Consider the following 10,987-nt stretch of genomic DNA (forward strand, 5'->3'; position numbering starts at 1 on the left):
GTGACCGTTGTGCATTTATATCACCGACTTGTTAGCTGCAGATGCGGTTGGTACACCGCCCATGAATAATAGCTAGATGACAGCTATCCTTATCTACTCTAGTTCATGATTCAGTTAGTATGCCACCTTAGCTAGTTGAGTTTGGTTTGAGACCCATATATAGGGTTCTTCTATTTCTTTGTATGTGAGTTCTTTTGGCTTACACAACTAAGAAGAGAAAAACAGTTTTCAGCCTCCACCTTTGTGTGTATTCCCCCATTGTGTAAGTGAGAAAGCTACAAGTGAGACTCCTTCCTTCTCTCCCACAATCTTACAGCATAATCAACTCCAATTAATGCTTCATAAATAGGACATCCTAAGGGAGTAGGTGGAATACCAGAGCCAAGACAAAGAAAGGATGCTTCCAATATGGAAAAAGTAGGAGCAAACAGGAACTACCCTCTCACAATAGCAAAACCAAAGCCTTGAATAGATGAAAGAGAGAGCTGAAGGATAGGCACAAAGAAACAAGGCTCAGATCAAAGATTTAGCAAAGTGCCTAGCATTATCAAACGATGAGCACATAATCATTGAAGGAAAAGTAGAGGTGCTAGAGACAAGGATGTTGGCATAACAAGAAACTTTCTTGAACACACTATTGCATGTCACTTAGGCTAAAAGAGAAGAGACAAATGAAGGGCTCAAAAGGAAATTAGAACTCACAAAGAGAGCATTGAGATACAACCTCCATGAAAAGATACCCAAAGCTAGCACTAGCCTAAGCATAGAAGTGCAAGGAGAGCATCTAGTCAAGGTAGGGTTATCTAGGCAAGAGCTCAATCTACTGGGTTTTGGGGAATAAGAGCAACTAGCAAATCCCCCCACTCAGGAGCCTGTAGAGCCAACTTGAGAAGAAGGATCTGATTTTGAGCAGTAGAATGATAAGGAAGAGCAGCCTAATGAGCCTAGCCCATGTCCACAATCTGAATCATAAGCAGAAGTGCATGATGAAGACCCCACTTCCCCAAAGAGAACTTTGGAAATGAGGCACATAGGAAGGGAGCTGGTGGAGCTATCACACAGAGGAAGCTTAGTGCCAAGCCTTAGCCAATGCCTGAAGCCCCCATCCCTCAACGTGAAGAATACTTACTAGTCAATTGGGCACAATAATTGTCCCTATGGGAGCAATATGGAAGCCATTGCAATCCTTTCGAGTTCACCTTCTCCTACCCTCGATCACTTGATCGAGTGCTATCATCAAGGGTGGTGGAGGAAGTGATCAAAACCTCGATGTGATTGGGGAAAAGGTAGCTAGAGGAAAGGGCAAGACATTCAATACTGTGGCAGAGGGAACTTGCCAACTATTGGGAGGATAAAGTGATGAAGGAGCCTAGAACAATCAAGGGCTATGAATCCCAACCAAAATAGAGATGAAATATATAGGATAGCAATGTGGATGCATGGGCGGCCTTCTACAACACTTTGCCATATGAAAGGGATAATCCAACCTACATGCCCTACCCAAGAAGACATAGAGTAGATTTTGATCTAGAGGTGCATGTGGAAGGTACAATTTTCCTCAAATTTACAATGTTAACTCTGCAATGCCTAAGGACTACGTGATCTTCACAGAAAAAGATATTCGACCACCTATCGTGCACTTCCTCCGGGAATTTGCTTTATGTTCAAATTTGGCATTTATCACCACTTCTAACTATCTACATCTCCTAAGGATACTTCTCAAGAAAAAGTGAGCAGTAGAGGAAGTGTGACTACCACCCCTCTTTTTTGATATAAATGTAGGTGTAGATAGTTGCATTATGACTAGGCTCATGATGAGGGCTACCTTATTGCCAGCTTCTTGTATAGATCTCTTTGAGGACATGAGTGATAGTCGGTTCACAAGGTGTAACCACCCACTTTTATCCACTACACCTCTGAAGATGAGGGTTAACTTAAAAAGCTATATGCTAAGCTAGTCCTTCCTAAGTAGATCACTTAAACCTCCACCCAACTCTGCCCCTACAACAATAGGAGAAGGAGATGCAACTTAGCATCATCCCTTATAATTTATTTGTATTATTATATACAAAAAAGAAAGAAAGGAAGCAAAAGAATAAGAAAGAAAGAAAGAAGGAAAGGGAGAGAGAGAAAAAAATAAAATTTAAAACAATAAATTTTCTCATTTGTTTTATATGAGTGTCACGAACACTACATCTAGGGACCATCAAATCCCTAGCCCCTCCCCACTTCACGCACTTAGGGCACATCAAGGGCAGGACATTATGATACCTATCTCCCTAAGTCATGCACAACACCTCCCCCTTCCACAAACTAGGTCCTCAAGTGTGGGAAAATACCCTAGACTTGCCTCAACCCAACTCCCAATTCCACCACCACTTACACAGTGCACTACATGGTAAGGCAAACACAATCCCTAGATAGTGCACCTACTCTTCCTTTATAGGTACATTTTGCATGCATGCAACCACCTCTTCAATCAATCAACATGTCCTCAAGAGCACTAGCGATTTCTAATCGTATGTTGCAAGTTTATCCTACATGACCAATTTCCCAAAAGCCCCAAGTACTATTTCCTAGACCACCCTCAACTCTCTGATCCATACTATCCAGTGCCATGTTATTTATTAAGGATATATCAACAATAGCAGGCATTGGGAGATACATGAGGTTGGTTAGTAGTCTCATCTATTTATGCAATACCAAGATAGATATCAATTTTATTATTGGTGTTTTGAGTAGATTCTCAAAAAACCATGTCAAAGTCATTAAAAATTTGGGATGCAAGTGCTCAAATACTTGAAAGAAACTCTTGACTATGGTGTCACATGTTGAGATGTCAAACCCTACATGAGCTAGCCCTATGGTATCACATGTTGATGCCGAGCCCTACATGAGCTAGCATCTATTACATGCCTTGGTAATGTGGCAAGATATTACTCACGGGCATGCTAGATGTCTGACATGAGGATATGCCAGTGATTCTACAACTAGGCTACACTCACATAGTCCACCCTTAGTTGTGGCACATTTATTGTGCCACCTCTTCTTTCCTTAGTGAGTTCACACTTAGTGACCATGTGTGCATACGTTGTGGTACTTTTATATTAGTCTTCTATCATATTTTAGACTTAGTTATTTTGTTTGAAAGAAGAAGATTTTAGCCCTATCTCTCTGTGTTCTCAAGTCTCCATTGCTTTTATATGTGTACTTTTGGGTTCTTCACCTCTCTCCCCTTTTGTCAATTTTCATGGTATCAGAGCTATCCCACAGTTACACAAAGCTTGATTGAAGGCTGAGGTGAAGGCATTAGAGCAGAAAAGTAAGCAGGTAAGGAATAGGTAAGAAGCTCTTCCACCTTACTTGATTTGCCTTGGGTTATAGGTGCAAGCAACTCCTAAGGTTGGCAAGATTGAAGTCTCCAATTGCAATGAAACTTGGAGACTATAAAGAATAGTCTATGTACAATAGATTTTTGGGATTCGAGATCATCTTAACCTCCATTTTGGACTTGAAAGTGGTTTTGATAGGAGTTTTTGTGTAAAGTGCAATTTCAGTTATGTCATCCATTACAGGTGCACATGTTACATATTTCAAATCTATAAGGTTTCAAGTGTTTACTAGGCTGCAAATGTAAAAGGTATATGCATATAGATTGCAAATTATAGTTCTTATTATGCAGTTAGTAAAAAAAAGGTTGCATGTTTACTTCAGGAGCGACCACCCCAAGTTTCTCTCGAGATGATGACATCTCAATTTCTCTAAGGGGAAGAGGATGTAATGACCCCATCTTTCATAATTTAATAATTATCCCCCCCCCCCCCCCTTCATGTACCTTGAACATTTATTTTTCCCCTAACTATGCACTAGTGCCTAGTTGCATTCACCTCTTATCTCCCTAGTACACACAAACATGAGGACGAGGAGAAAAAGTCTGAATAACCATGTACGGATGGGGCAAAGTCGAATGAATTTTTTTTAAAGTTTTAAGAACCTTAATTTTGAAGAAAATGAAATAAGAGGGGAATGTTGTTCTTGTTCAATTCCCCTCCCTCCCCCCCAATGTTTTTAATTTTTAAAAAAGTAAGCTTCCCCCCCAATGACTATGGGCTGATGTGGATTGGCCACCACTCACCAAATGCACCACCTCTCTCCTTTGCCACCTCATCATCACCATCACCATTATCATCTCTCTCCTTCCTTTCATCCTATTAGTCTATAGCCAAAACTCCCATTCCCTCCATGTCAAGTACATGATTCCCCCTATTGTATTTTAGATTTTTCTTATTATTCTATTACTTAACTCTCTCTCACCCTCCTCCTCACCCCTCTCCCCATTGAAGTGACAATCCCCCAAATTAATTAAATTTGTGAGATATATATATATATATGTATATGTTGTATTTTTTACTTATTTATTTATATTTATATATGCATACATACATATATACTTATATTAATTCTCTCTCCTTCCCCCCTCCCTCCTATTACTTTTTTTTTTGAAAACAAAAGAAGAAAGAAGGGTGAATTCACTCACTCTCCCCCTTCTTGACACAAGTATCTCCCCTCCCTCCCCTTTTCAATTTCTACCATTTTAAGAAATTTAGAAAATATCCAATGTACCTTCCTCTCCTCTTAAATTAAAAAATATCCAAAAATATATTGGATATTTTTTGTACTTTTCTGCCCCCTTTAAACGACTTTTTTTTAAGGGGCTCTAGTCAAAAAAGGGTAACTAGCATAGTTGGTCCTGCAATGTAGAAGAAATCCATATAAGTATGATATATAGCAAGCATCAAGAGACCAAAAATCATGGGCTAGATATCACTTTGAAGAAGAGAGCAAGTTTTGTATCTCACTCTATGAGCAGGAGTTGGTCCTACAATGGAGAAGAAATCCATATGAGTATGATGTAGCGAGCATCGAGAGCCCAAAAATTATGGGGTAGATATCACTCTGAAGAAGAGAGTAGATTTTGTATATGGCTCTAAAGCAAGAGGCTTATGTAAAAATTATTACTTTAGTAATACAAAATGTTTTGAAAGGACTATATTTGTCACTTTTGTATTGTGCCTAACAAAGATGTAAAAAGAACCTAGAATTAAGGAATAATTGAGGAAGTTGCTTTTGAATTTTAAACACCGTGTTAGTATGTTTTATATAGAAAGCTAAAGAAAATCGTGTGTGAATGAGAAGCAGATGATTGTCTTTCCTCAATGGAAAATTGTCAATGGCTAGGTGGACTTGATAAGTCGAGTGCTTTCCTCATATGGAAATTTAGGTTAAGAGCTAGATGTTGACTTTTCCTAGGTTTCGATCTTTGATCCCAATCATGTGTTATTTTAGAGGAATAGAGATGAGATTTTGTCTCACTGACAAAGGGACAAAGTTGAACTCCCCCTCATCTCTCACTCACTATGAATCAAGTGCAGTGATTAACCTACTCTCAATCTCGAAGGGTTATAATGTGATCACCCTAAGTGAGTACTAGAATATTGTTAGAGACTGTTAGGTCTTCTAGGAACCTTTAGGTCAATCCACATGGATCAAGGCCAAGCACTTTGTTGCAAGGTAGACCCAGGGACACCCAGTTAGACCAAATTTGATCATTCCCTTGGAGTGCAAAAATGGAAACAAAGCTGGGATGATAGGCCTTGGACAACTACTAAGTGTTACCTTTTGCAATTAAGTGGTGGGTATATTACACTTAGCTTATGACTATTTGGCTTCAAGACTTGTAAGCCACCAAAATCAATTCTCCACTTCTCAAAAGATTGGTAGGCTATCACTAGCATGAGTTCCATTTATAATGGCATTCATCACAAAGTTTCACAAACTTTGCAACATCAGAAAAAAGGGTGAGTCAACCCTGGGAGGTCCACTAGGGTTTACCGTATGGTACCACATGAGTGTAAGGGAGGGGGGTTATTTAAGGGAAGGAAGGTACATTTTATAAGGTAATGTCCCATAAATAGGGGGTAGATAAGGGATATTTTCATATGTTTATTGCACACAGGTGACGTCTCCTTATTACTACTAGTGAATCCCCCATGGAGCCAACATAACTGAGACTATAGGAGCTTGAGAGTCTTAAATTATTTGTCAAAATGCCCTCTTACAACTCTTGTGTATGCTCCTATCAAGACTACGTGCATCTCATGCTCACAAACACAACTTCTCAGCAAGGTACATTGGCTTAGGTGGTACAATTGCCCAAAGATTAATTAATAGGATTGCCCTTTGAGAATAATGTGATGAAATTAAGTCTTCTCTAATTGTTGATTAATTATTCATTTTTCTAACAATTTTGCAACATCTTTCGACCAATATGGGGTAAGATTTGCTTTATACAGATCTTCTTGAGATATTTCAAACAAGTGTACATCGGGAAGATCATCCATAATGGCATTTTCTACTGATTCTCCATTAGCTAATCAGGATAAATGATAATCCATATAGTGATTTCTTTTTCTCACAATTACTAAAAAATCAAATTCAAGAAAATGTGATAACCATTATGCTATGGATCAAGTTGCACATGTCTTGTTTATTAAGGAAAGAAAAGCATGATGTGATTGATGAAAAAGGAGATACTATCACTACTAAATAGTAGAGAAACTTCTTCATAGCAAACACCATGGCCAAACCCTCTTATTCAATAGTAGAGTAGCTCATTTTCATGATGGATGAAGCTCACTAGATAGTCCAATTTGTGTTCTCTAGGATGGCACTGTACAACTCCCATAGCAACCTTCAAGGAATCAATGTGCACATGGATGCTTACATTCCGATCTAGGGATTGTAAAATTGGAGTTAATTTTAGAGTCATTCTCGATGCTTTGTAGGCACGTTGACACTCTTCATTCCACTAAAAAATAATAATATTGGGGATTTTTACATGGTTCTTAAGTTGGGTGCTATCCCTAATCTGGCTAGGATTGAGGTTGTTCTTGGAAGCTTCCATCTTCTAAGAGTGGGATCAAAGAAGTTTAGGGGAGTTAGGCAAACTTGTCCCTACAAGGCCTAGAATGAGGTCATCTTGATGCTTTATTGATAAGAGGCATCATAGGCAAATTCTACAAATAGTAAATATTGCATCCATTGCTTAGGTTCTCTGTAATAGTATAGTTTTAGTATATCTTTTAGGACTTCATTGATCGCTCCAATTGACTATCATTCCAAACCTAGAAGTATCATATTGACCTCTTTCTTATCATTCAACCAAGATTTTTCCAAGAAGTATACTCCTCTTCAAGCCAAGATATCCCTTTTGATTTCCCAAGATCTACTTCAAAGGATACACGAGTTTGGAGGCCTTTACAAGGAGCAAAGAAGAAATGAAGTAAGAAACATGTTAAAAAAGTTTGTGTGTTCACAATGGCCCCCAAGCAAAGGAGCATTGGCACTGGGCAAAAAATCACATGAATGAACAAGGTTCCACTTGCATTAAGCTAGGTTTTCCTCTTTGTAATTAGGATTTATGTTCTCACTACCATACAAGTTAAAGAAGTGATTATTAATGTGCAAGTCAAGGAATAGCTACTTGATTTAAGGATCCTTGTGGATGCCTTAGATTTTAGTAGATGGACAATAGAATGGTTTCCTAGAAGGGAATTTACATAAGGAGTACCCCCTCTTGTAATGGAACCTAGTCCATATGTAAAGTGTTATTCTAAATGGTACATTTTCTTTATATGTAATGATGCAATGATGGTTTAGTTATCTATTAATCAAATCTTTATTTTAAGGCTATATTTAAATGAGTATTAGAGCATTAGAAATAATATACATGTTCTTTTCTTTAAGAAAAGCTAGTAGAATGGATAGCATATTATGGGTTCCCATGTAGTTGTCTCATGCAAAAAATAAGGCCAAGGTTTAACAAGGTAAAAATAATCTTGAAGTTATCTAGATAGTTATACTCAAAGAGATCCTATTCCTTGAAAGGATTGACTAGTGGATTAATGTTTTGTTAGCTAGGAAATATAATCTCTTTGACTAGCAGGGTATTATCTTTGCTACAAGATGAAATGGTTAAGGCTCGAAAGAACCTCAATTCTTTACACTCAGGAGACCTTCTTCCAAGGTTCGTCACAAGAAAACACTCTTTTGTGACTTAAGAATAATTTTTTGTGATGAATCCTTGTAATCTAAAATAGTGACCAAGGTTGAGGGAAGACGTAAGACCTTGATGAGATACGAACTTGAACTTTCGAATGAATAAAGTTCCAAGAAAGGAATTAGGATAAGTTAAAGATGTTATAATGACCCTAAGGGTTGAAATTTTTCCAAGAAGATCCAAGAAAATAGGTTAAGACTTATCTCAAGTCTATGGCAACTTGGTTGCCATGAATGGAATCCTATGCTAGAGGGCAAGGTACTTGGATAAATCCTTTGCATGGATTGTATTGCAAAGGATTTCTTGATTGTTGTGTATTCCAAGTCAAGCTATGCCAACATAGGTTAATTTTGAGGAGTATACTTATCCTCCCCCATGGCCAGATGTTGAACTCTTTCACCAAGGAGTTAATTGTTCACTTCAAATAATAAGATCAACACCAAACATGAGAGTTCTCTCCATAGGGAATTATTGTTAGCTAGAAGGTGTGAAGAAGCTAGGGGAATCTGGTCTAACTCCTTGGGCATGCTAGGACTAGTCTAACCCCCTATGAGCCCAAGATACATCTCTAAGAAGGCCTCAATATTAGCCAAGGTTAGATTGTTGGTTTTTCCTTTGAATGGAGTCTACTTTATGGACTAGAAATTAATGGAATAAAGCATGGATTATAAACATTTCTCTTGGAATAAAGTTCTATGCTTTCTCAAAGATTGGTTTCCATTTGTATTTGTGTTTGTGCTAATATTACGTGAATGAACTTGTGTTAACAAGTTAATAAAGGAAGATGTTTGTAAATGTTAGATATAAAAATGATAGGATTAATTCAAAAACTTTACTCCTTAGAGAGAAGTGGGTGCATGGATCCCTAACGAATTCATCCTATAGCAAAGTGGGTTTCTACAAGAACATTAGAGTAGGAAGATTTAAGAAGAGATGAGTCCTAAAGTGTTAGCCTAGAACCCCCAAATTAATGTCATTTTAGGGTATTAGAATGAGACTTTATAATACATGTATAGGGGTCAACATGCTCAGCTTCCCCTCCTTTCTCACTCTCTTTGAACCAAATGTGACAGTACTATGCTTTAATTATAGTTGTCTTACATACGTAGCTACTTAAAACCAATGCTAGAACCTTTATTAGGAGACCTTAGAAATCTTTTAGGAGCCCTTTTTAGGTTCATCCTTGTAGGTATGAGATGAAACTTCCCCTATGATGAGGGTGAACTCAAGAGATCCTAGGCCACAAAGTTTCGATGCCTCTTGGGGGTTCCATAAAAAGATTGTGGGGGGGGGGGGGGGGGGGGGAGAGGAAGCTTGAGCTCTTGCAAAACACACAACACACATAAGAATGCACACAAGATAGGAAGCTAAAACCCTAGTCTCTCTTCTCCTTATTCTTTACAATATGAGTATATATTACAACTAGTCCATAGTGTGAACACATTAAGTAGAAAGATGACTAGATAGATATCCCATAACTCTAGTAGATGGACCACTAAAAATAAAGTATTATGGGAATGATATCCCAATGCACGTATCAACCACATCAATGATATGAATGTGAAAATGGTCATCTAGGTACATGAGTGTCAACTCATGTTGAGCTCGACATCTCAACACTCCCCCTCAAGCTCAACTCCATTACCTATACTCTAAGTCAGCTTTAAAAAGGCTAAAGCTTTTCTATTCCTAACGCCTTAGTGAAAATATATGCAACCTACTCATGTGTGCTCACATACATAAGATCAATATCACTTGCCAAGACCCATTCTTTGATGAAATGGTAATGAACCTTAGTGTGTTTTGTGCATGCATGAAACACTAGGTTTCTAGCCAACTGTATACTGCTCATATTGTCACAATAAATAACAATTCCTCTATCTATCTATATTCCCAAATCATCAATTATCATTTGTATCCAAGATACCTCACATGCTGCCATATCAATATCCCTCTACTCCACCTTTGTACTCAATAATGCAACAATGGGTTATTTCTTACTACTCCAAGTCATAGCTCCACTCCCAAATGAAAATACATAGCCACTAGTGAACTTCCTACTTGACACACTACCTACACAATCTACATCAATATAACCAAATAATTACACCATTGAGTTAGCCTCATAAAAGATACCATAATCCAATGTGTCCTTAAGGTACTACAAGACACATCTCACATTGTCTAAATGAGGCTTACAAGACACTTACATAAACTGACTCTCTGATCCAACTTAGTTACAATCTAGCCTGGCAATAGTAGTGAGGATTAAACTTTCCATTATCTTCATGTACATTTTGGGATCCTCCAAGATTGCACCCACATCAACACTTAGTTTCAACTCTGATCCAATGGCACTGAGATTGGGTTACAATTAGCCATGCCATACTTCTTCAACATATCCAAAATGTACTACCTTTGTGAGAGCCATATCCCCTCAGATGTTCTTATTATCTCAATGCCAAGAAAGTACTATAGCTCTTCCAAATCTTCACGTCAATTTTCTACTTGAGAAGACTCTTCACATATTCCATTGCTTGCACATTATCACCCCCAATAATCAAATCATCTACGTACAAGGTAATCATAACAATGCCCCTATCACTCTGATAGCCATAAAGTGAGTGATCTGCATTTCCAACATAAAAATCAATAGAGACAAGATATTATGATATATTGTCATGCTATGCTCTTGGCGCCTCTTTCAACCTATACAAGGCTTTGCATAACTACATATATAATCACAATGAACCGTGCTCTTATAACCTTGTGCCTACCCTATATACACTTCTTCTTGCAATTCTCCATGCAAAAATACATTCTTTGCATCCATTTGATGCAAAATCTAATATTTTAATGTAATCATTA

This window comes from Lygodium microphyllum, chromosome 23 (genome assembly GCF_053477565.2).
Source record: "Lygodium microphyllum isolate KBCC chromosome 23, Lygodium_microphyllum_v1.1.10, whole genome shotgun sequence".
Classification (NCBI taxonomy): Eukaryota; Viridiplantae; Streptophyta; class Polypodiopsida; order Schizaeales; family Lygodiaceae; genus Lygodium; species Lygodium microphyllum.